At 36.1% G+C, this 27,459-nt stretch overlaps 1 pseudogene; it reads left to right on the forward strand.

Annotated features, from left to right (window-relative positions):
* Positions 1 to 7,231: 7,231 nt before the first annotated feature.
* LOC131183092 (protein GAMETE EXPRESSED 2-like) lies at positions 7,232 to 15,556 on the forward strand (annotated as a pseudogene).
* The last annotated feature ends 11,903 nt before the right edge of the window (positions 15,557 to 27,459 follow it).

Raw genomic sequence — 27,459 nt, forward strand, 5'->3', positions numbered from 1 at the left:
AGAATTCTGCAGCTGATCCAAATATTCAGTCCATTTTTTGGAGAGGGACAACTTTGATTTGTTCTCATGGTATGCCCGAATTCATGTTTTCTCGGGCTAATAATTAGTTTAGTTTATTGAACAGTTTAAGTTTTTATTGAAATCTGTAGAGACTCCGCAGTTTACCAATGGGATATTTATGATGTTTATTTAGCATTTTGTTTATTTGGATTTTTTCTATTTTTGGGATTAATAAGTGACAATATATTCATTCAAGATGCTCTGATAAGGCTTGCATGATTTAAGAATACTTAAATTATGCGCCGGTCACGGTTCAGAATTTTGGGTCGTGACAAAGTTGGTATCAGAGCTCGGTTGAGGTCTAGTAAACTTGTGGAGCATAGGATCCTTAACGTCTTTTCAGTTTATCATTGCTTTAGATGTCTGCGTCCTTCGTACCTTCTCACCTGTCTTAATTTGGCTCACATTTTCAAATTTAATGCTTGTTTATTAAAATGAATAGGTGCCTGGGTCTGTTAGATGTAAGAGGAGAACTAGGGCCAAGGGTCTTAATGGTGCGAACCTTGATCCAACAGGGGAGGTACCACCTCAAACTATTAATCAGACATCTGAACAGATGCCTATGGCTAAGACTGGGGCACAACCATTCTAATTAGCTACTGCAGCTCAAGCACCTAGGGCTGGTCAAGTTACTGTGGCAGATCTGGCAGCGGGATTGCATGCAGTGAATCGTGCTGTTAATACTATAGCTGAGTACCTTACAACTCAACCACAGCAACCAGTGGTTGGCTCTATTTCAGCACCAGCTCAGGATAGGGCTCGATTCCTTGACTCTACAGACTTTCTCAAGCTAAAACCAAAGGAGTTCACTAGAAAGGATGCATTAGCTGATCCCTTAGATTTTCTAGATGACATGGAGAGGTGTTATGACACTATGGGTTGCAGTAGTGCTAGGATGGTGATGTTGGCAGGAAATCAGATTAAGGGAGTTGCTCGTGAGTGGTATATCTCTAAGAAGAATGGGCGACCTGAAGGTTATATCCTCTGGCTTGAGTTTCACTCTCTCTTCTTGGAGCGATTTCTCCCTCCTAGTGTTCAAGAGGCTAAGGCTTTGGACTTTGAAACCTTGAAGCAAGGTAAAATGACAGTTACAGAGTATGAGATGAAGTTTACCAAATTATCCCGTTTTGGTAAACACTTGATTCCAAATGAGGAGAAGAAGGCTCGCAGGTTTGAAAGGGGCTTACGAGACAGGCTAATTGATCGTGTAGCTCCTTTACGACTACCTAAATATGAAGAGGTGGTTGATCGGGCTAGACAGATGGAGATGTATGATGATGAACGTTGGGCTCGTGAGCAGCGTAAGCGGTTTAAGAAAGATAGTCAAGGTAATCAATTTAACAGAGGACAGAGCCATCAGGGTTCTTATCAGGATAATAAGCAGGGTTCTCAGTCTACAGTTGGCAATAGGGCACATCAATCTGGAGTTGGTCAGGGACGTGAGCAGAGGACACATGCAGGGAATGCTCGGTATAACCAGATTAGCACTGAGCCTATTACCACTCCTTGTCAGCATTGTGGTAAGCCACATAAGGGCACTTGTCATTGGGTCACTGGAGCATGCTTTGGTTGTGGATAGCTGGGACACCGTTGACAGGACTGTCCTACTAGTGAGACAACTCAGGGTGCTAGTCAAGCAACACATTCTGCTCCCTCTCAGGTTCAACCAGTTTCACAGTATAGTGGTAAAAGTCAGGGTTTTAGTGGTCGTGGATAGGGTGGTAGAGGTTCTGGTGGTAGAGGATTTGCTCAAACTCAGGGACAGACACCTGGTGGTAGAGGTCAAGCTAGAGTTTTTGCTTTGACTCAGCAGGATGCTCAGGCATCTAATGCAGTAGTGACAGGTACACTTCCTATTTGCTCATTTAATGCTAGAGTACTGTTTGATCCTGGTTCCAGTCATTCCTTTGTTTCTCCATACTTTTCCATGAGATTTAGTACACCACCTACTTTGTTAAAGTATCCTTTGTCTGTATCAACACCTATGGGGGATGCAATAGACACTGATATGGTGTATAGGGGATGTATAGTTCACATTGGAGATAGGGAATTAGCTGCAGATCTTATTTCTTTGGATATGTTTGAGTTTGATGTGATTTTAGGCATGGATTGGTTAGCCACTTATCACGTTTGTCATAATAAAGTTGTACTCTTTAAATTCCTGGGGAGGCAGAATTTCAATTTCAGGGAGATCGCAGTATAGCCTCTAGTAATCTTATCTCCGTAGTGAGTGCTAGACGATTATTGCGAAAGAGGTGTAAAGGGTATCTAGCTTATGTTAGAGATGTTCATGTATAAGGTGCAGGTTTGGAGAATGTTACAGTAGTTAAGGAGTTTCCTGATGTGTTTCCAGAAGATTTATTAGGTTTACCCCTGGAGTGAGAGGTAGAGTTTGGTATAGACTTAGTTCCTGGAACTGAGCCCATATCTATGCCACCTTATCGTATGGCACCCGCAGAACTTAAGGAGTTGAAGGAGCAACTACAGGACCTACTAGATAAGGGGTTTATTCGCCTTAGTGTTTCTCCATGGGGTGCTCCTGTGTTACTTGTACGGAAGAAGGATGGGTCTTTGAGAATGTGCATTGATTATAGGCAATTGAATAAGGTAACTGTGCGTAATAAGTATCCTCTTCCACGCATAGATGACCTGTTTGACCAAGTTTAAGGTGCAAAGTATTTTTCCAAGATTGATCTTCGATCTGGGTATCATCAATTGAGGGTCAAGAAAGAAGACATACTCAAGACGGCCTTTAGGACTAGGTATGGACACTATGAATTTCTTGTAATGTCTTTTGGTCTTACCAATGCTCCGGCCGCTTTTATGGATCTCATGAATAGAGTTTTGAAGCCTTTCTTAGATCAATTTATTATAGTGTTCATCGATGACATTCTAGTGTACTCAAAGAGTAAGGAGGAGCATGAGCAGCATTTGAGAATTGTCCTTTAGACCTTACGAGAACACAAGCTATATGCCAAGTTCTCAAAATGTGAGTTCTGGTTAGATAGTGTGGCTTTCCTAGGCCATACAGTATCGAAGGATGGGGTGTGCGTTGATAAGAAGAAAGTTAAGGCAGTGCTTCATTGGCCTAGACCCACAACTGTGTCAGAAATTCATAGTTTCTTGGGTTTAGCAGGGTATTATAGACGGTTTGTTCAAGACTTCTCTAGTATTGCAGAACCTTTAACTAAGTTGACACAGAAGAATGTGAAATTTCAATGGTCTGAGGCTTGTGAAAAAAGTTTTCAGGAGCTTAAGACTCGTTTAACTACAGCACCAGTGTTAGCCCTTCCATCTGGATCAGGGGGTTATGTAGTATATTGTGATGCTTCTAGGATTGGTTTAGGATGTGTTTTGATGCAACATGGACGGGTTATTGCATATGCTTCTCGTCAGTTGAAAAGGCACGAACAGAATTATCCAACTCATGATTTGGAAATGGCTGTAGTAATTTTTGCTTTGAAAATCTGGAGGCACTATCTGTATGGTGAGACTTGTGAAATCTTCACTGACCACAAAAGTCTCAAATACATATTTGACCAATGTGATCTTAATCTTAGGCAAAGGAGATGGGTAGAATTGCTGAAGGATTATGATTGCACCATACAGTATCATCCTGGAAAAGCTAATGTAGTGGCTGATGCTCTAAGCAGGAAGTCTTCTGGTAGTTTAGCCCATATATCTACCAAGATGAGGCCTCTGATTGGTGAATTACATGGGTTGCTAGATCAGGGAGTAGAGTTTGAAATCATAGCTAGATCATTCTTAGCACATTTTCAAGTTAGGCCTATCTTGATTGATAGAATTAAGGCTGCTCAAAAGAGGGACTCTCAGCTATGTGTGATTATAGATAGTATTCATCAAGGCCAAGCTCAAGGGTTCATGTTAAATGATGATGGAGTTCTTCGTTATGGCACTAGACTTTGTGTCCCCAATGTTGATGAGTTGAGAAGAGAAATCATGGAGGAGGCACACCATTCTACTTACACAGTACACCCAGGTTCAATTAAGATGTACCGTGATTTAAGGGAGCATTATTGGTGGGGTGGCATGAAGAGGGATGTTGCAGACTTTGTTGCTAAATGTTTGACTTGTCAGCAGTTTAAGGCAGAACATCAGAGACCATCTGGGTTACTTCAGCCATTGCCTATTCCCGAGTGGAAGTGGGAGCATATTGCCATGGACTTTGTTGTGGGTTTACCTAGTACACGAGGTGGTTACAATGCAATCTGGGTGATAGTGGACAGATTGACAAAATCTGCTCATTTCCTTCCTGTGAAGACTACATATGACTTTGCTAAACTTGCACAGTTGTATATAAACAAGATTGTTAGTCTTCATGGAGTTCCAGTTTCCATTGTCTCTGATCGTGGTACTCGCCATTTCAATTTTGGAAGAAATTCCAAGAAGCTTTAGGAACACTAGTAGACTTTAGTACTGCTTTTCACCCTCAGACGGATGGACAGTCAGAAAGGACCATACAGACATTAGAGGACATGCTTCGTGCATGCGTTATGGATTTTGGTGGCTGTTGGGATCATCATTTGCCTTTAGTGGAGTTTGCTTATAATAACAGTTATCAGGCAAGTATAGAGATGGCTCCATATGAGACATTATATGGTCGAAAGTGTAGGTCATCGGTTTGTTGGGATGAAGTTGGAGAAAGAAGGCTTACTAGACCAGAGTTGATACAATTAACTTCAGAGAAGGTTTGACTAATTCGTGATCGACTTTTGACTGCTCAAAGTCGACAGAGAAGTTATGCTGACCCTAAGCGTAAAGATGTAGAATTTATGATTGGTGATCATGTATTTCTGAGAGTTTCCCCTATGAAAGGAATCATGAGGTTTGGGAAGAAAGGGAAGCTTAGCCCTCGTTTTATTGGTCCATTTGAAATTTTGGAGAGAATTGGAGCAGTTGCTTACTGTTTAGCCCTTCCACCTGGTTTTGCACATGTACATCCAGTTTTCCATATTTCTATGCTTAGGAAGTATGTACCAGATCCATCTCATGTTTTACAACCTCAAACCATGCAATTTAGGGATGATATGTCATATGAGGAGCAACCAGTAAAGATTTTATATCAACAAATTAGGAAACTCTGGTCTAAGGAAGTGGCTTTGATCAAAGTCTTGTGGCATAATCACTCAAGTAGTGAGGTCACATGGGAGGCAGAATCTGAAATGCGAGCCAAATATCCTCACTTATTTGATTCTTCAGGTTAGAATTTTGTCTATTCAAATTCGGGGACCGAATTTTTTTTAAGGGGAAAAGTATGTGGAAACCCATATACATTTATTATTTATTATTATTTTATTTTAATTAGCTAACAATAATTTAATATATTTGTAAAAAATATATATATTTTATTGAATGGTCTGCTTATTTATTTTTAGATCTATATATATATATATATATATATATATATATATATATATATATATATTATTTTTGAAATTAAATATATATCTGCAATCTGAACAACCCAGTTCAATAATAACTCTTATCCCATTCTACACCTAATAGAACTCTTGAAATATATATATACCCTAATCATCTCTTCTGCTAAACTTTGCTCTCAAAACCTGTTTGTCACCTCCTTTTTCTATCGAATACTCTCTACAGAGAATCCCTAAATTTTTACTTCGCTATTCATCACATTCGATTCTGTTTTCAAGGTAAAAATTCTCATTCTTTATTCAATAATGAGTGAATTTGATTTTATTTTCTTTCATTGATTTGTTACAACTACCCTAGATTTTTTTTTTCTTTGATCATTAGTATTGAATTGGGTTGATCATAATTGCTGTTGGACAATAATTGATTATTTTATATATATATATTATTATTATTATTTGATATTTTCTTTAATATTTTGGATGTGTAGGAGATTTGAATATTCAATCAGTCAGTTGAAATTGTCTCTCTTTTATTGAATCTAGCTATTATTTTGGAGGTTCCAGGTAAGTGGTAATTATAGTACATGGCACTGTTTTAGTCCCTTTTAAAATTTCTTAGCATTAAGTTTGTTATTAAATGAAATTTTAAATCAATATTTTAACAATTATTTTATATGTGATTTTCTAGAGTTTTATTTTATTATTGAATTTTATTTCGATTTTGATTAAATAATTGATTTTGTCAACTATCTCTGCATTAGACCCATTAAGATTCTGGGAACAGGCCTTTAATATATTTATATTGATTGATATTTGACTATAAAATTTACCGATGGGTTATACTGAATTGATTTGAGATTGATTTGATTTTATTGACTCTCTGAAACTATTGAAATACTCTATTGGAATTGCACTATCAGTTATTATTTGCTGTCTGAAATTTTTTTATTGATTTTGATTGATTTGTACAAATTGATTTTCTATTTTGAATTGGTACCTGTGCCCAATATCTGTTTCTGTTATCTGGCCCCGCCGTGTGGATTATCACGGTATTAGGTTACATTATCGAGTCATGCATCATTGCAGTTTATGGTTTGCATTAGTATCATATGCATTGATATCTGTGAAGGAGGAGGAAGGTATCTAATATCTGGTAGCGCGCTTACCATCTGGCCTTTGGTGATGTGGGGTATCATCACCCTGGTGCACTGTACCATAAAATTTTTATTGAATGAATTTCTTTTATATATATGTTTTATGAAGTTATTTTAATAATGATTTTGACAGCATGAGCATGATTTTATTGAATAGAAAATTTATTGTGAAATTAATCAAGCGTCTGCCTGTTCCTATTCTGTTGCGTGCTATAATTATCATTCACTGAGCATCTAGCTCAAACCACCAGATCAGTAGAATTCTGCAGCTGATCCAAATATTCAGTCCATTTTCTGAAGAGGGACAACTTTGATTTGTTCTCATGGTATGCCCGAATTCATGTTTTCTTGGGCTAATAATTAGTTTAGTTTAATGAACTTAATGAACTGTTTAAGTTTTTATTGAAATTTGTAGAGACTCCGCAGTTTACCTATGGAATATTTATGATGTTTATTCAGCATTTTGTTTATTTGGATTTTGTCTATTTTTGGGATTAGTAAGTGACAATATATTCATTCAAGATACTCTGATAAGGCTTGCATGATTTAAGAATACTTAAATTATGCGCCGGTCACGATTCAGAATTTTGGGTCGTGACACAAAATGAGTCCAATCGATAAGCATCATCACTTTCAAAGGTTTAATCTTTCCATGCAAATGCAAGTTTCAGGTTCTTTCTGTCTCAATCTCAATTATGGCAATTCAAGTTCGCTTATGTAGTACTCTCATTTCCCTCCTGGGTTTCCTTTCCCTCTCCTCCCTTCCGTTTGAATCATCAACCTCAGGTATCCTATGATTACCACTTGTTTCATAATTTGTGATGAAGAAACTTGAAATCCTTTAATCTCTCGCAGATAAAGCACAAGTTCCAAATTTCGCTTTCAGTTGGTTAAATGACAACAACAAATTCCAAGCTGGGGATACTGCAGCCATAAAATTCATAGTATTGGGAGAGTTTGACAGTAAAGGAAATGCTTCACTTGATAAGAGTGCTTTTAATCCTACCTTACAGTTAATGGGAAGAGAGTAAATAATTCTTTTGTATCTGGGGTTTTCCTGGATACTGCAGGGGATACCAGTACCTGGAGAATTCTCTTCACTTCAATCAGGGTTGGGGTTTTTAATGTCTTTATCAATGATGACTCTTTCAAAGTATTTGATTCATCTCTCCATTTCGAAACTGTGCCAGGTCCTAATGTGCAATTTTTAGCATTTAACTTCTATTTTCTTTTCTAAAGTAGAACTTGATTTATGATAAACGTTTTCCCTGGAAATGATTAGTAAGTGAAGGCAATTCGTTATTTTAATCATTTTGGCTTTAATTGCTGTTTTTTAATTAAGGAAAGCTGAATTTTTTTGCAAGCATATGTAAAATGTAATCATGTTAAATTATTGGTGAAGTGCTATTGATTGTTTTAACACTGCTATTGCTCAGTATTATAATGCTCTGCAAATCATCTCTTTGTGAAATGTTATTATTGACTGATATATTTTTCAAGGACTTTCATATTGTCAAGTACATGTAAAGATGCATATTAACCGCAGTTGCCATTTCTGATTCAAGGTAAAATTTATCCATCTGTCTGTATAGCTTCATGGATGGGATATTTAAACGAGTTTGAAGCTGGGGAAAGAGCTACAGTTTTCATTGTTCCTAGAGATGCATTTGGGAATAATGTTTCTTCAACTGGTGAAGAATTACATCCCTATAATTTTACATCATGTGCACTTTATGCAAATGGTTCCCTTGCTAATGTACCAAACGTCACTCATACTGGCTGGAATGAGCTTGGTTTTATTAACATTGAGTTTATTGTGGCAAAAGCTGGAAACCTTTTATTGCATGTGAAAGGAGGAAATCAAACTTTGTCCGCTTCCATTGACGGTGAATCCAGGTGATTATGCTGTAGCTCGTCATTTGTTCATGGCTTGTATTTAGAGGATTAATTTTGCAAATAAGATTTGGTTTTTCATCAATTCATTACTTAGTTAGGTCTTTCTTTCTCAAGATGTTGAAGTTGATGAAATCAATAGGTATATTAGAAACTTACAATGCATAACTCTACATTTTCCTGAAGTCCATTCTTGTTACAATGCCATAAACAGTTGCATTATTTCCGTGACTTTTGAGGTACTCTTTCTATATGACATATTTCATTGAGAAATGGCTAATTTGTAATGGGGAAGAGAAGGGTAAAATCTAGAAAACTCATTAGTATTTCTTTGTATCCAAATTGTGTTGCGGGTACATAATAGCTCCCAAGCCCATGTTGAAAATGTTGCTGTCGATTCTGCTTGACATGAACCAACATATAATCTTAAGTTTTATCTTGTTAAAAGCATGAACTTATGTTGTTGTTGTTTTTTTTTTTTTGACTCTTTTGAACTGTCTTTTTGCAGGGCCTCTGGATGTTTCCAACTGCCTGCCAAAATGGAAATTTGAGACAAATGCTTGGCAAATATTTTCCAAAATGGAAATTTTTATACATCAACAAGATCAGTATGGGAATCTTGTTTCTGGATTATATGAATTTGATGCCGATATTATTGAAAAAGATACTAATCTGTCTATATCTGTCGCAGATTTGTACTTTGAAGACATGGTATCAGGAATACAGTTATTCTCTTTCAGTCTATTGGAACCAGGAAACTTCTTGCTCACTATATCTGATTTCAAGCATAATAGAAGCATCTCCAATATGCCATTTGCTTATACTGTCTTTATGGGTATGCTCAACATATCTGCTAATTATGTTATTGGAAAATCTGATGGTGCTAGTGTTGAGCTCTTGCCTTCCTCTACCCTACTCCCCTCATACCAATACTTCTTTTCCTTTTCCTTTCTAAAATGTGACAAATTTTTAGTCTGCTATTTATTGATTATGGCTGTTGCCATTGGCAAGGATGCCAAATTAAGGTTTGATTATACACCATAAATAATTGTCATATTTTGTTTTGTGTTATTCCCTCGCCCCTCCTCCCCTCTACATCATTTGAAGTCATTACATCTTTGATGCTTCCACTGCTTTTGTATATATATGTTACTATTTCTCTGAAACAAATGCAATTTTATGTTTCAATTGAACAGGTTATTGTGATGGCTCAGCCAGCATTGTCAACGGATCTGGTTTAAATGATTCCGTTGCTGGTGAAATTGTGCAGTTTTCGGTTTATTTGATTGACATTTATCAATATCCTGCTTTTGTTGAACTAGGAAGTATTAAAGTGCAGATTGCAAGGGAAAATGATTCCTATCATATGCAGCCAAGCATCTTTCCAATCATCCATGGTATCTGCTATTTATAATTTCTTCCCTTTAGATGAACAATTTTAGCAGAGGTTCACAAGGAGGCATGCATCTCTTGAATAGGGAATGGACCTGCTCAAGAACTCAGCTATGCTACTATCAGCCAAACAGAAATTTCTCCTGCACCATCTGATGTTCCAAGGAACATTGTAAGTTGTGCACTTATATATTTCCTTCTGGTCATTGTTGAGAATTCTGACGTACTTTTCTTCTTTTCTTTTATTCAGTCTCGGAAGTTCTGGCCAGTGCTTTTACTGTGATTTATACTGCTGAGAAGAGTGGAATCTATGAAATATATGTATTTTGTGGAAATATTTTACTGAGTGGTCACTCATTCAGAAAGGAAGTTAGAGCAGGTATAGTAAGTCTTTTAGATTTTTGTTTTGTGTTAGTGTCATTTTTATTTTCCCTTTCTGCCTTTAGCGGTTGTGAACAAAAATGTTTCCCTTTTCATTTAATAATGCTTTAGATATTAAAATGTGGGTAAGAAGCAAATTATTTGGAATGATATTATGCTTTTCACATTTGCTTAATTAGTGTGAGAAGAAAATTAATCATAGAATAATTTTCATAACAATTTGATATTCTAAGCTAATTTGGCACTTGCACTACAATCCATGGTTTTCAAAACTAGACGGGACTGGACTGGGTTATCTAGGAATCAGACCACTGACAGATCCGATCTGGGTTTAAAAAAGGGTTTCTTTCTTCCTCAGTAAAATAAATAAATAAATAAATAAAAGTCTTGTCTATTGGGGGTGTTCAACACTTGAACTCGTGACTTGTAGAAGAAATTTTTTTTTTCATCAAACCAACCTATTTCCTTAGCAACAAGGGTGTGAATAATTTATCTAGTTAGTGTAAACTTGAATAATTTTTTTTTTTTTATCTTTTATATTTATAATATAAATTTTTATCTATTTATTATGCTATAAAATTTTAATATATCAAAATTTATTTTTCACTAACATAAAAATTTATTATTATGAAATTTTTTTTCTTATTTTTGATTATATATTATTATTATGATTCAAAAAATAAAATTCCAAATATGAATTTAAATTATTTTCAAGAAAAAATTTTATATAGAATTCAGCTAGCTTTATTTTAACAATTCTTAATAAAATATATCAAACTAGTAATTGTAATAATACACTATTATTATTATTATTATTATTATCATTATTATTATTATTATTATTTTTGAAGAGACTATTAATTTAATAATATATATATATATATATATATATATATATTTTTTTTTTTTTTAATTTATACCGATTAGACTCTATCTAACCTTAAACTCTTAACTCTTTTGCTTTTACTGGTTCAATGGGCTAAGTTTGAAAACCTTAATACAATCATAGCATACATTTGGGTTCATGTAGGCAACACCTACAATTTTTGGATAAAAAATATCCACGTTTGATTTTAAAGTGAAGGTCAAAGTGTGTAACGCCCTCACCGTAGGTAGTCCGTACATTTTACTGTTCCGACGACTAATGTCTGTTCGGACAGTCAGGATGTCTGGAACTACACTTAAACTATAGTGAGGAGACATAAATTAATAAAATAAATATTAAAAAAATATAAGAAAAATTTTGAGAAAAATAAATTAAATTTTAGAGAATTTATAAATTGGTATAAAATAATAAAAATAACCCGATGAGCACCATGAAAGGCATTTTGGTCATTTTACCCCTAGAGGTGAATTTTGACTTAAATGTCAAATTAAAATTAGGAAATAAAATAATTAACATAAATTAAATTTATGAATTTGAATTTGGAAAATGAGAAGAGAAAGAAGAAGAAAAGAAAAGAAAAGGAAAGAAAAGAAAAGAAAGGAAATAGACTTATGGCATTTAAAAAAAAAATAAAGTACAATAATTATAGAATATATATATATATAAGACACAAGAGACAAAAATTCACCAACCACAAGTCTTCTTCATTTCCTCTTCTCTCTCTCCTTGCCGTCTCCATGTTCTCCCCCCTCCACCATTTTTGCTCAAGCTTTGAGCTTGAGTTTCTCTTCATTTATCCACCAAAACCCATGGTCCCCTTCATTAAAAATTTAGCCCACATCATAAGGAAGCTCTAGGTACCCATAGGGAGAAGGAAAGTTGAAGTTTTGGGAAAATTTTCAAATTGGGTCACAAGAGGTTAGTGCTTTTCTCCCTTCCTTCTTCTTTTAATACTTGAAAGTGACTTGAGATAAGTGGAAATTTCAAGAAATTAACAAGAAATTCATGAACCCATGATGTCTCCAAATTTTGGCAGCCATGAAATGTGTTGGGCTTTATTGTGTTCAAATAATGTAAATGAGTTTAGAGATGATGATTGATATGATTATATGTATGAGAAGTGAAAAGGGATTGAATTGATTGAGTTTGAAACTTGGAAATTAGGGTTTGTGTACATGACTTGGAGATTTTGTGTAAATGCTTGAAATTGACCTAATTGGGATGAGACTGTTGCTTATAGAAGTGTATTGCATGCAAATTGAAGTAAGGAAGTTGGAGGAGATTGAGTTTTGGAAGTGTCAATTTTCTGTAGGTTTGGACTCAATGAGTCCAGTGGGTTTATTGACCCATAACTGAAAATGTGTGACTCCAATTGGTATGAGGCCAATTGGAGGTGAAATTAGACTCAACATAGCCCATTTTCCATGAAGACACCATGCCCAAATTCTGTCCAAAACTTGACCTAAATACTGCCCAAATCTGGATTACCCTTCACCAAACCCAGAAAATGACCAAATGAACAGTACGTGTTCATTTAGTCATAACTCTCTCTATACTGGTCCAAATGACCCAAAATTTCACCCATGGAAAGTTTAGACATAGGGCTACACTTTTCATGAAGACTACTTGACCCAGTTTTGCTTTTAACCAAATCAAATTGTTAGCAAAAGTTGAGTCACTAAAACTGCCAACCCAGAAATTGTCCAAAAATACTGTTCCTTTGATATGCTTGACCAGTTTTGGAAAAAATGCCATAACTTGGTCTCCAAAGCTGCAAATTGAGTGAAACTAGTGCCAAAAGTTTTATAAGACATATCACAACAATTTTTATGTTTTGACCAAGCTCTAGAAACCATTGCATCCTAGGGAAAATATTAGCCAAAGTTAGGAATTGAAATTTATAAGACGTTAAGTTGAACCCAGAATGCCATTTGATACCTGTGTGTTCATTTGGTCATAACTCCCACTAGGAAATTCCATTTAAGTTGTGCCAATATGATATGGAAACATGATACTTAGGGCTACAACATTGATTTAGACACCTTTGCCAAATTCTAAGTGTAAAGACCCTAAAAAGAGGGTCAAACATACTGCCCTGAAGTTGGTTTTTGCCCTTATAGGACTGAGAGTCCAGGTTGATACATTGACCATAACTCACTATACCAAGCTTAAAAAAATTATGAAATTGTACCTGGGAGTCCCTAAGACATAGAGGAAAATATCCTGTGAAGGAACCTAAGTCTAAAAATGGCCATAAAATGATCAAATGACTGGTCAAAGTTTATTGACCAGGAATTGTAAATTCTGGACAGCTTAGAGGTAAACGGACCAGTTATGGTATTTTGACCATAAGTTGAGTTCTATAATCCCAAATTCAGTGATTCAAAAACTAAAATTCAAGTTTAAATATAGAGGAGCAATTGTTATGAAGGAAGTGTGACTAAATAGACATCCTAACCTAGTCAAATTCCTAGATAAATATAACACATCAACATGAACCTAAAGAAAGGTTCATGGGAAAAATGCTATATATGATAATTAAAATACTCATAAGGATAATTAAATATTAAAAATGATATGAATATGTAAATTGGGACTAATGTCCTATTAATATGAAATTAATGGTACCAATTAACAGTACCAGAAAATAGTAACAGTGAATAGTACTAAAATAATTAAAAATGTTTAATTGCCCATAGTATACCTAGACTTATTTATTTAGTTTGGATAAATTGGTATACCAATTAGGGACCACAGATAGCAGTACTGCTTACAGAGCAAATCATGAACTGACAATATATGTCTGGTGTGATTGTTCTACAGGCTATATACCTACTTACTGGCCATTGTGCCTCCTTTATTTCTGGCTTTACAAGCCTGACAGCGGGTCTCGTGCCCGACAGCTGGCCTTGTGCCTGACAGATGTATACAGGGTAGACATATGGCTGTCTAACCCATATACTCCCGTGTATCCAACTTTTATAATTTGTTATAGGTTTCTTGGGCATTGATAATAATTAATTAATACTGAATATACAATAAGTAAACAGGAAAGATCCCAATAATGTTAATTGTTTCCAAAGAGCAATAAAAATGTAAAAGACTCAGAAATTATGATTTGCAGATATTAATTTAATTTTTTAATTATTGTCATTATAAATTATGCACCACTAAGCGTTATGCTTAGCGCGTTGGTTTTCCATCGCGTAGGTACTGAAGATCGGCCGCCACGGTGAGTATTCGAGCGAGTTCACCGGATCTGCCACCGACTAGAGTCACCTCACCAGTCTTTTGTATTTTGGTAGGGCCCATGTATAGACTAGTATTTTGGTTCATTATGTTTAGTCATGATGTATTTCATTTTGGACCTGTAATTAAACTTTGAGATTGAAATGAAAACTTGTAATTTATTATCTATGAATTTCTATATGAATGCAATAGATGATACTTCATTTTTAGATCTCAAAAATAATTGTAAATGTTATGATACAAGAGAATATGATATGGAAATGTGTGAAATGAATATGAATATGTTAACACGTGATAGTGGAACCTGCCAGATGCTAATAAAACAGAGGAGGATCTGTCCGGGTCTCCACAGAAATAAGGTATATATATAAAAAAAAAATTCTACACATAAATTACCTGATTTAAATGACATTAAAATTTACAATAGACATGACAAGACAAGATAGGGTGCTCCGGCACCGAATGTGGCACTTCTTGCTCGACTATACAATTGACGAGTAAGGGGCATCACAAAGTGTACTCGTGTCTTTGCAACTTAAAATACCTCATCAATGATTAAACAATGTAAAATTTAGTTAAATATTTTATTTTATTTTTTGATGAAAACAAAAGGCGAGTAGTTGAACTTCGAGACAGTAAATCCTTAGTTTTAATTTTAATGTTTCATTTTACACTTGTGGCTGTTATTCATTGGTGTAGTTGGCTTTTTTTCTTCATGTTTTATTTTTTATTGCTTGATCTATAATGGTGGCAATCTCATATAATTGCATACTATAAGTTTCTCCCTTGATTTGTAACTAAAGTTTTTCTCACTTTTCATAGGTGAGGTTAATGTATCTCTTTCAAAAGTTGTGAAATTTGCTCCCAAGGTGCCAAAGCTTATTGAGAATTAAATATGGGTCCAATTGATGGACACATTTTCTAATCCTGTCCTGTCCCAACAGTTACTGCTGAAACTAGAGATTGCTTCAGTCAACAGGTTTGGGTTTTCGATTAGGATGTTTGTAGATAATGATGATGGGTCATATACTTGTTAATAAATGGCTAAAGATGTTGGAACCTATGAGATGTGTGTTTCATTTGATGGCATACGTTTCTCACTGTGCCCTTTTGGGGTCAATGTGTATGGTCGTAAGTTATAACAGCATCAATAAATAGTAATCTCTCTTCACTATAAACTATCATTAATGTATATACTTTAGGATTTGGTGGTGTCTTTGGTATAGCAAGATGAACTTGATTTGTCCTCTTAGTATGTGATTTGAAGATGTTTAAACTTTGTTTAAGGTTTATAGGAAACTATCGTTGGAATTCTATGAAAAATGACAAAGCACTATATATTCATCGGTTTCTAATTGGTAGAAATGCCTAATTTGATTTGTTTTTAAAAGCCATGAGATAGTGCCTTATCTCAAGTAGGGGGCCAAAAAGCTTGTACTAGGTGCAAATTAAGGTGATTGTAGTGAATATTTTCTATGTATTTTGTTGAATGAGATACAAGGTATTTATATACAAAGGATCCTATAGTTAAATATTCTGAATCCGATATCCCACTAATTATGCTAACTAATTAGCTAACTAATTAAGAAAGAATATTATTTACATAATTATAGGATTGACTTCCTATAACACTCCCCCTCAAGTTGGAGCATAAATATTAATCATACCCAACTTGTTACAAAATGTCGTCAACCCGAGCCTTATTCAAAGCCTTTGTGAAGATATCTCCTAACTGCTCCTCGGTTTTGACATGCCCTGTTAAGATGATCTTCTGTTGAATCTTTTCTCGAAGGAAGTGACAATCAATTTCAATATGTTTAGTACGCTCATGAAACACTGGATTTGAGGCAATATGGAGAACAGCTTGATTGTCACATCATAGTTTGGTAGGAGATGAGGTCTCAAAACCCACTTCTTCTAATAACTGACGTGTCCATATTACTTCACACACAGCCATAGCTCGATGTTCTGATTCAGCACTCAAACGAGAAACTACAATCTGTTTCTTACTTCTCCAAGATACTAAGTTTCCTCCAACAAAGATACAATATCCTATAATGGATCTCCTATCAATCTTTGAACCTACCCAATCCGCATCTAAAAAACACTCAATATTTAAGTGCCCATGATTGCTATATAAGAGACCATGACCTGGAGCACCCTTCAAGTAACATAAAATTTGCGCCAAAGCTTCCCAATGGTTAATAGTAGGAGAGGACATAAATTGACTTACAACACTAACTGAATAGACAATATCCGGACGAGTCACGTGAGATAATTAGGCTTGTCGACCAATCTTCTATACATCTCAGGGTCCTCAAATAGTTCACCATCTCCTGTTGTGAGTTGAAGATTTAGAGTCATTGGTGCACTGCATGGTGTGGCACCTATTTTTCTTATTTCCTCCAATAAATCAAGGACATACTTCCTCTGAGATAAGAAGATGCCTTTCTTACACCTTGAAACTTTAATGCCTAAGAAATATTTCAACAAACCCAAATCTTTTGTTTGAAACTGAGTCTGAAGGAATGACTTAAGTGATGAAATGCCTGCAGAGTCATTTCCAGTAATAACAATATCATCAACATATACTATAAGTAAGATTAGTCCAGCTTTAGAGTGTTTATAAAACACTGAATGATTAGACTTGCTCTTTTTCATACCAAACTGCTGAACTACCTCACTGAATCTGCCAAACCAAGCTCGAGGACTCTGTTTCAAGCCATAAATGGATTTTTGGAGCCTGCAAACTTTGCCTAACTCCCCCTGAGCAACAAAACCTGGTGGTTGCTGCATATAAACTTTCTCCTAGAGTCTCACCATGAAGGAAAGCATTTTTGATATCTAACTGATGTAAAGGCCAATTATATCTAGCTGCTAAAGAAACAAACAAGCAAACAGAAGCTAGCTTAGCAACAGGAGAAAAAGTGTCAGAAGAATCAGTGCCATAAGTCTGAGCACATCCTTTAGTAATAAGACGAGCCTTGAGATGAGCCACAGTACCATCGAGAATCACTTTGACTGTAAAAACCCATTTACATCCAATAGCTTTCTTATCTAGGGGTAGATGTACCAATTCCCAAGTACCATTAGTATCTAGAGCCACAATTTCCTCTTCCATTGCAACACGCCAGCCAGGATGGGACAATGCCTCAGCAACAGTTTTAGGAATAGAAATAGTATCTAGAGAACTGATAAAACAACAAGATGATGAAGACAAGTGATCATAACATACAAAGGAAGAGATAGGATAAGTACATTGACATTTACCTTTGCGAAGAGCAATGGGAAGATCTAAGTCAGATTGAGGAGCAGTGGATGGAACTGGATCTTCTGATGAAGAAGCTGATGGAGGATCTGAGTCAAGAGTCTTCAATCTCCTAGAATAAACATGAACAACAGGTGGGCAAGGGGGTTGAGCCGGTGCTGGAGCAGGAGAATTCTGAGGACCTGAGTGAGGACTTGACACTGGATGGCCATAGTAGACTAAGAGATCATCTTCCTTCCCCGAACTCTCACAAATAGGTGAGGAAGGAAAGAATGGAGTAGATTCAAAAAAGGTAACATGGAAGGCAGAGGATATAAGGGGAATATACCTAACAATAATCACACACAAGTTAAGTGTTAACCCAGAAGTGAAACTAGTACAACAAAAGAACAGACGATTCACACCAGAGTGCCAACAAGTAATTGAAGATGAAGTTAAGAAATTGTTAGATGCAGGATTGATCCAGGAAGTTAAATTCCCAACTTGGGCAGCTAATGAAAAGGAAAATGAAAAATAGTAGATTTGCATCAACTACACATACCTTAATAAATCTTGCCTGAAATATCATTACTGTTGACCAAATATTGGCAAACTAGTAGATGCGATAGCTGAACATGCAATGGTATTTCTAGTTGATGTTGTTTTGGGTTACCACTAAATAAGGATGGATCCAAAAGATGAGGAGAAAACTGCTTTCATGACAGATTTTGAAGTATTTTGTTATAAAGCCATGTTGTTCGGCCTTAAGAATGCTGGGGCCTTTTATCAAAGGCTGGTGGATCAAATGTTTAAAGATCAGATGGGCAGAATAGTTAAGGTGCACATCAATAACATGATCATGATGTCAAAGAAGTTATAGGATCATGTCAAAGATATAGCTGAAATGTTTGATGTGATGGACAGAAAAGGGATGAAACTGAACCCGAACAAGTGCACTTTTGGAGTAAAACTGGCAAATTCCTTGGCTTCATGATATCTGAATGAGGGATAGAAGCAAATCTAGAAAAAATCTTAACAATCTTGGACATGCAACAGTTGAGCAATATAAAGGAAGTTCAACAGCTCAACAGATGGATCACTACCCTTGGAAGGTTCATGAATTGTTCAACCAAAAAATGCTAGCCTTTCTTTTGACCTTTAAGGGGTGTTTTTTTAAAGGGTAACGGGGTTAAGAGTTACTCTTATAATATATTGCCCTTCATTAACCGTGTTTGGTTTGTCAAGGTTAACATTTAACCCAGTTAACCATTCACCTTAATTAAATGTAATTCATTAACCTAGGAGGGGGTGGGGCAATGGCTTGAAACGTTAACGAGGTTAAAACAACGCAATTCATTCTACAAGAAATCATCTCTACCATTCACTCATCAAGAAAATCATCTCGACTTCACCTACCCACCAGATTAACAATCAATTTTTTTTTTTTATCACTGATCTATAAAAAAAAAGCACATCATCTTGACCTTCTCCTTACTAAGGTATGTCTTTTGTTCAACAAATTAGGTTTTGTTCATAGTGACATTAGGTAGTTTTATTTTGATTTTCTATATGAGATTTAGATCCCATATATTATTTCATTCATTTTGATTTTGTCTTTCTACAATTACTGCATAATTTGTAAGATTTCTTAGTTTCATTTGAATTGATAGTCAATCTATATGTCAATTTTGGTTTTTTTTTGTTATGGGTTTCTTGGGTTGTTTCTTTTTTTATGGGTGAATTTATTTTTCTATTTTCTTCATGTTGGATTCTTTCTTTTTCTAATACTATTAGGTGATTTGGGTAATAAAATCACATAAATTATTTCTTTTAATTATTGCAAGATTTGCTATATTTCTGTAATTTTTTTTTTGTGAATCTAGGTTAATTGATTTTTTTTTTTTTTGTTCTTGGACTAGATTTAAAGAAACCTAACCCACTTAGACCACTAGAGAATGACAAATATATATATATACAAAAAGAAAAAGACAAATGGGGGACTGCGGCTAGCAATATTCTGGCCAGTGCTATTCCAAAAGCTAGTTTGATTTTGAGGGAGAGAGAGTAGTTGGTATATTCATTATGGTGGGACATGAAAGGCTTAAAAAGATAGTAACTTTGGAAGAATCTCAAGTAGATGTTTGCTCAATTTTCTGTGATTAACATAACATGGCATCTCCTTTTCGTTGGGTTAAAAGGATATTTAAATTTTTCTGGTTACACTTACACATGCCTTACCTTCCAACTTTTTACCCTCGCTTTTGTTGTGTGTGATTTTTACCTAGAATATTTAGACTACTATTTGGTTTGTTGGCTACAAAAAACATAGGATGAAATTATTGAGTGAATGGGAATTCGTCCCTTCCTACTCATATTATATCAAGATTGTTTGACATCTTCTTATTAAATAATTCTCTGTAGAGTGACACTTCTCTTTTAAACATATATTATACTCTTCTTTAACTTGAAGACAACTCTTTATCTTTTTCCCATTTTTTCTTTTATCTTTATAAATGGGTAGATTAATATATGATACATGTACTACATGTCCATTATATATATATATATATATATATATATATATATATATATATATATATATATATATATATATATACATATATATGTTTATTAGAAAAGATCAATTTCTAATGAAATTCATATTCATTATGGATGCTGTCATGACTCATAGGCCATTATCAAGAAAGGAAACAACAATATTTTTAATGGTTTGGTATCTAAGATGTAGAACCATGTTAATGTTAAGCATGTGTTTTAATATGGTAAGGTTGCTTGAGCACTTAAAATACCACTTCTCTCAAAATAAGCATGAATAAATGTTTTAAAAATATAAATGAATTTATCCATGATGATACAACATGTATTGAACAACTTAGAATGGATAGACACACATTTTACACATTATGTGGAATGCTTAGAGAGATTGGACACCTAAAAGATACAAAAAACATGCTTGTTGAAGAAAGGGTAGCACTTTTCTTGAACATTTTAGCTCATGATGAAAAAATTAGAATTATCAAACATAGATAGAAGCGATCCCAAGAAACCATCAATAGGCATTTCCACAAAGTGTTAAGGGCTGTGTTACGTTTACATGAAGTTTTATTGAAGACTCCTGATCCAGTTCCTCAAAACTGTACAAATGATAGGTGGAAATGGTTTAAGGTACTTCTATTAAAACACATTATATATTATTGATTTGAAAAAAATTGCATTATATGCACTATATATTTAACTTTTGAGTTGTTGTAATTGCTAGAATTGTTTAGGAGCATTAGATGGAACATATGTGAAGGTCAAAATACCAGAAAATGCTAAATCAAGATATCGAACAAGAAAAGGAGAATTGGCAACAAATATTTTAGGAGTGTGCTCAAGAGATATGCAATTCATTATGTTTTATGTAACATCCTCACTTTAGTTAGTCCATACAGTCTACTGTTCAGGCGATCAATGTCAGTCTGGGCAACTAGAATGTTTGAAATTATGAATAGACTATAGTGAGGAGTTATAAATAAACCAAATAATGCTCATAAAAATAAAGGAAAATTTTTAGGAATGAAATACACCAAGGTTAAATGAGCTGAAACCCCAGTGATGAGTAACCCGAAGGGGAAGTGACGGTGAAGGCCGTTAGCAACGCTAGACCCGGGGAAAACCTCATGAAATAATTTTTGGGACCTCAAGGAAGGATTATTAGGGTTCCAATGACAATAAAATGTTAAGAAAACACAAGGAAAATTTAATCAATCGGTACACACAATTTTGGCTCGTTAAGCCAAACGGAGGGCATTTTGGTCATTTCGTCTTCAGAGATAATTTTTGACCAACTTATCCATTTATGTAAGTGAATTATATGACATAAAATATGAACAAATATTGATGAAAAATTATTTAAAAATGAATAGGAAAGGAAAGAAAAGAAAATGAAAGAAATTTAGCTTTATTACATAAGCATAATGTAAGCATGAGGTCATTAAAATCTTTGGCCAATCAAAATTCAAGAAATACAATTATAATCCATTAAAAATAGAGAAAAGGAGGCAGAATTCTAGAAAATTTCAGCTGCCCTATCTCTTCTTCAAAAACGTCACCCATGCTCTCCCATTGTCCACCATAGCCAAGCTTTACCAAGCATGATTTTCTTGGTTTTTACCCAACTAAAGCCTAAGTTCCCAACACAAATTCTTGTTCTTTCCTCTTAGTAAAGCTTTTGGGTGCAAAAAGAAATCAAAAGGAAGAGTTCTTGCAAGCTTTGGATTAGCTCCATTAGAGGTTAGTGACTTAAACTTGATTTTCTCTTTAAATTCATGTTGAAGGAATACGAATGAGTGCAAAATTACAAAGAAATTTAATAAATGCTATGTGTATGCCCATCCCATATTTTCAGCAGCCTTGGTTGTGGTAAAATTTTTATGATTTTCATGGAGCTAAAATGGTAGTATGGCTGCCCTTAGTATTAATCTCTTAAGTGGAGTAATGAAATGCAAGTTATAATGCATGGTTTGAGATAGTTGAGTTAGGGTTTGGGATGAAAATGAGGCTTTGATCATGTAATGGTGAAAGTAGGTTTTAATGGTCAATTAGTGACCATTTGGTTTTGTTTGAATAAGAAATAAAGTGGTTGGTTTAGTGGGAATTGAAGTTGGTGTGGCTGCCCTTGGTGACCTGCAGGACAGGGCATGAGTCCAGCAGGTTTGGGTAGCAATAACTGAAGTTGTATAGGCTTAATTGGTGTAAGGCCAATTGGACATGAAACTAGACACATAATAGCACAACTTTAGTGAAGAAACTATGCCCAGAAAACCAAACCAAGTTGGCCTAAAGATTGCCCTAATCCGGGTGACCTGCATTCTACCTGGGCAAAATGACCAAATAAACAGTGTTTAGTCATTTGGCCATAACTCAGTGTAGAGAGGTCCAATTGACCTGAAAATTTACCAGCAACAAGCCGAGATATAGGCCTAAAACTCTTATGAAGAAACCTAACCCAAATTATGACCATAACATATTCAAAAACTGACCTGTAGTCACTGTTCAAAATACTGTAGATTTGGTTAGTCCAGAAAATCTGGAAAATTTGTAATCCAGCCAGTTGTGGTTTTTGGGCCATAACTTGAGCTACAAAACTCCAAATGGAGTGATTCAAAAAAGGAAATATAACTAGACAAAATAAGGAACAACTTTCATGTTGACCACTTTGCCAAATTCCCACTACAAAAATGACTAATAGAATAGTAAACAAAAAGCTTGAAATCTAAAAATTTTGAACAATTAACATTAAGCTTGGAAATGGTATTGGTAACCAATACCAACAATTTTAGAATGCAAAATATGGTATGTTGGGAATATTATAACCAATGTACCTATTATCCATGCAAAAGTCAACAATTTTGTTGACTAATGAAATGAATAGTAACACCTAAATTGTATAATTTAAGAATGTAATATGCCCTAGTATACCTAGCAAGATTGGTTTGGATAGGTTGGCATGCCAATAGGGTTCTGTTAGCAGTACTGCATATGGCTTCATGCCATTCTGTGTTTTATGGCCTCACGTGCCATTCTGTGACATAATAGCCTTTGGCTATGTTATTTGAGTTGATATACTTGGGTTTTATCCCTGATAATTATTACAGCTTATTAGCTGTTCTGTTGTGCACCGGGAGACACAATGTGACCGATAGTGTGATGGCCTGAGGTACTTAGTACCCAGTGCCAGTTTACCTGTTTATCCAGTCTAGTCGACTAGTAGGGGTTACTCGGGCAATGATAATAAATCTTACTAAATTTTAATCGAATAATACTGCAATAAATATAAGAAATTAAGTCTACCAAAAATGTAAACATACATTCTGCATATTTACTTTATTTTAGTTATTTTATTTTATATTGTCACTACTAAGCAGAATTGCTTAGCGCGTCGCTTTTGCCATGTGCAGGTACTAGAGACATAGTTGGGGAGTCCAGTAGACCTCATACAGGGTGAACTTTCAGATCTGCACACGAAGTCTAGAGTCACCTCACATTTGCAGTGCATTTGGTGGGACATTAGGCCACTTTTGGTATTTTGGTATTTTGTATTCTATAAACTTCTGTAATGAATATTATAAACTCATGTAATTATGCTTTTGATGTAATTATCTATGAACTATGTTCAGTAATAAATGTGAGCATTTCTCATTGAGTTGACTGTGATATGAATTGAATTTAATTTTGAGATACTGAAGTCATTTGAGAAATTGTTGAGAATATATTGGTGGTTGACTGAGAATGATGTGATGATTTTATTGGAAGTATTTTTAACAGATTCAGAAGAACTGTTTTTCCAATTTACAGTCGGCACTCTGCCGGATTTTCTATAAAATTTGTGGAAAAATTCAGATTAATCAAAAATTATAAATAAATAAGTAAAAAGGGTAAATTGAATTGAAATATGATTTAGTGCTCTGGCACACTGTGTGGCATATCTTGCTCGGTTACATTGTTGACGGGTAAGGGGTGTCACATTTAGTGGTATCAGAGCATCGGTTTAGGCGTTTCTGGGCCTAGGTAGAGTGCATACCATTGCATTGCATTTGTAAGTGTTGAGGTGACACTAATGCAGATCTGTTTGTTTTCTTATTTTGATTAGGATATGGATCCTGCTTCTCAAAGAGCAGTTGATGAAGAGGTGGAGAGTCGTGCTCCACCAAGGGCTGAATCTAGAGGTAGGGGAGAATCTGCTTCACCAGCAGCTGAGGCACCTGCCCAACCTCAGTTCGCATTATTTCAACAAATGACCAAGTTTTACCGACAAATAATTTGGGCAATTCCACCACCACAGCCACAACCTCCATCAGCACCACAGAAGTCCCATATGGAGAAACTACAAAAACATGGGGCTGTGGATTTCTTTGGGAAGAAGGAGGATGATCCTATGACAGCAGAAAACTAGTTGGATAGAACAATCAGAGTGTTGAAACAGCTTCATTGCACCCCCGAGCAGAACCTGGAGGGTGCTGTGTCCCTACTTCAGGATGATGCATATCAGTGGTGGGACACAGTAACCAGTGAGGTGCAACCGGATCAAATCACTTGGGAATACTTCCTCACAGAGTTCAGGAAGAAATATGTCTATAAAGTGTACTTAGAAGAGAGAAGAAGAGAATTTATCAGTCTAAGACAGAGACAATTATCAGTGGTAGAGTATGAGCGAGAATTCATCAGACTGAGTCGGTATGGGAGGGAGATAGTCCCTACAGAGGCAGAAAGGTGCAGAAGGTTCGAAGAAGGGCTCAATGACAATATCAAAGTCATGATAACAGCATTGGATATTACGGATTTTGCTAAGCTAGTTGATGCTGCAACGAAAGTAGAAAGAGTTCGAATAAATGAAAAAAATAGAAGGGAAAGACAGCAGAAGAGGGGTCCAGGTCAGTCCAGTACATTTTCTACTCCCAGTAAGAAGAGTAAGGGTCCTCCTGCTCAGGGTTCAGGACAACCACAAGGTCAGGGTCAGTCTCAGGGGCCCAGACCACAGTTTACACCTAGGAGAGGCCAGTCCACACCATCAGTGGGCAGCTCTCTAGGGACGGTGTTTAGGGGACTAACCCCAGCATCTTCTGCCTGTCCGTACTGCCAGAAGTGGCATAAGAGGGACTGTTGGCGAGTGACTGGTGCATGCTTACCGTGTGGATCTACAGAACATCAGATCAAGAATTGTCCGAAGAGGACTACTACAATTGCTCCAACACAAACTAACAAACCTGCTTCTGCACCACAAAGGGGTAGGAAACCTGGTAAATCTAAGGCAGCTGGTCCATCACTGAGGCCTGCATCCAAGTCAGCTGAGAGGCCAGAGACTAGAATACCTGCCCGGGCCTATGCCATCAAAGCTCAGGAGGAGCAAGATGCCCCGGATGTCATCAGGGGTACGTTCTCCCTCTACAACACTTTTGTGCATGCATTGGTGGATCCAGGATCCACTCATTCATACATCTACATCAAACTACCCGTAGAGAGGGGAGTTCCAGTAGAAGAGAGTGACCAAGACATTCTGGTCAAAAATCCACTAGGCCACAGTGTGGTAGTGAATAAGGTGTATAAAGGTTGCCCGTTGAGGATTCAGGGGTATGAATTCTCGGCAGACCTAATTGAATTGCCCTTCCACGAGTTTGACGTGATTTTGGGAATGGACTTGTTGTCACGTCATCAGGCAATAGTTGATTACAAATTGAAGAGGATTTCTCTGAAAACTTCTGAGGGTAATGAGATTACTGTTGTGGGTGAAAGGACAGATTTCCTGTCCAATGTTATCTCAGCCACAATTGCAAGAAGATTGATGAGAAAAGGCTGTGAAGCTTACCTAGCACACGTGGTTGATACTAGGCAGGCTAAGCTGAACCTGTGTAATATACCCACAATGAGAGACTTCCCAGATGTGTTTCCTGAAGAATTGCCTGGCTTACCACCAGAAAGGGAAGTCGAGTTCGCTATTGAGGTAATACCGGGTACAGCACCAATTTCCATTGCTCCATATAGGATGGCACCCACTGAATTGAGGGAGTTGAAAATTTAGTTGCAGGAGTTACTCAATAAGGGGTTCATACGCCCCAGTGTGTCACCATGGGGAGCTCCGGTGCTGTTTGTGAAGAAGAAGGATGGAACCTTGAGATTGTGTATTGATTACCGGTAGTTGAACAAAGTAACTGTGAAGAATAAATATCCGTTGCCCAGAATTGATGGTCTATTTGATCAGTTGAAGGGAGCCGATGTATTTTCAAAAATTGATCTCAGATCAGGGTATCATCAGTTGAGAGTAAAGGATGCAGATGTGTCAAAAACTGCATTCAGAACCCGGTATGGGCATTATGAATTTCTAGTGATGCCGTTTGGGTTAACAAATGCACCAGCAACATTTATGGACCTTATGAACCGTATCTTTCATCCATATTTAGATCGGTTTGTAGTGGTCTTTATTGATGATATTCTAGTGTATTCCAAGACCAGGGAAGAACATGATGAACATTTGAGGATTATTCTGCAAACCCTGCGAGAAAAGAAGCTGTATGCTAAGCTGTCCAAGTGTGACTTTTGGATGAGTGAAATCTCTTTCCTTGGACACATAGTATCAGCAGAGGGGATTAGAGTGGATCCCAAAAAGATAGAAGCAGTGATGGAATGGAAGCCTCCTAGAAATACAACTGAGGTCAATTGGGGCTAGCTGGGTATTACAGAAGATTTGTGAAGGGGTTCTCTCTTATAGCTGCTCCAATGACCAAGTTGTTGCACAAGAATGTGAAATTTGGCTGGAACGACAAGTGCCAAGCCAGTTTTGAGAGGCTGAAGGCTATGTTGACAGAAGCACCAGTGTTAACATAGCCAGTGTCGGGAAAAGACTTTGTGGTCTACAGTGATGCCTTACATAATGGGCTAGGGTGTGTATTAATGTAAGAGGGGAAAGTGGTCACCTATGCTTCCAGGCAGTTAAGGTCACATGAACAGAACTACCCTACTCATGACACGAGTTAGCAAAGAATTATCTTCAGATCTTGAAGATATGGAGGCATTATTTATATGGTGAAAAATACTACATCTATACAGACCACAAGAGTCTAAAGTATTTGCCAACTCAGAAGGAGCTCAATCTTAGACAGAGGCGATGGATTGAGTTCCTAAAGGACTATGATTGTGTGATAGATTATCATCCTGGGAAGGCAAATGTAGTTGCTAATGCTTTAAGCAGGAAGTCCATCACAGCTTTAAGATCACTAAATGCCCGTCTGTCCTTAGTTC

The sequence above is a fragment of the Hevea brasiliensis genome, chromosome 1, assembly GCF_030052815.1.
Source record: "Hevea brasiliensis isolate MT/VB/25A 57/8 chromosome 1, ASM3005281v1, whole genome shotgun sequence".
NCBI classification, from domain to species: Eukaryota; Viridiplantae; Streptophyta; class Magnoliopsida; order Malpighiales; family Euphorbiaceae; genus Hevea; species Hevea brasiliensis.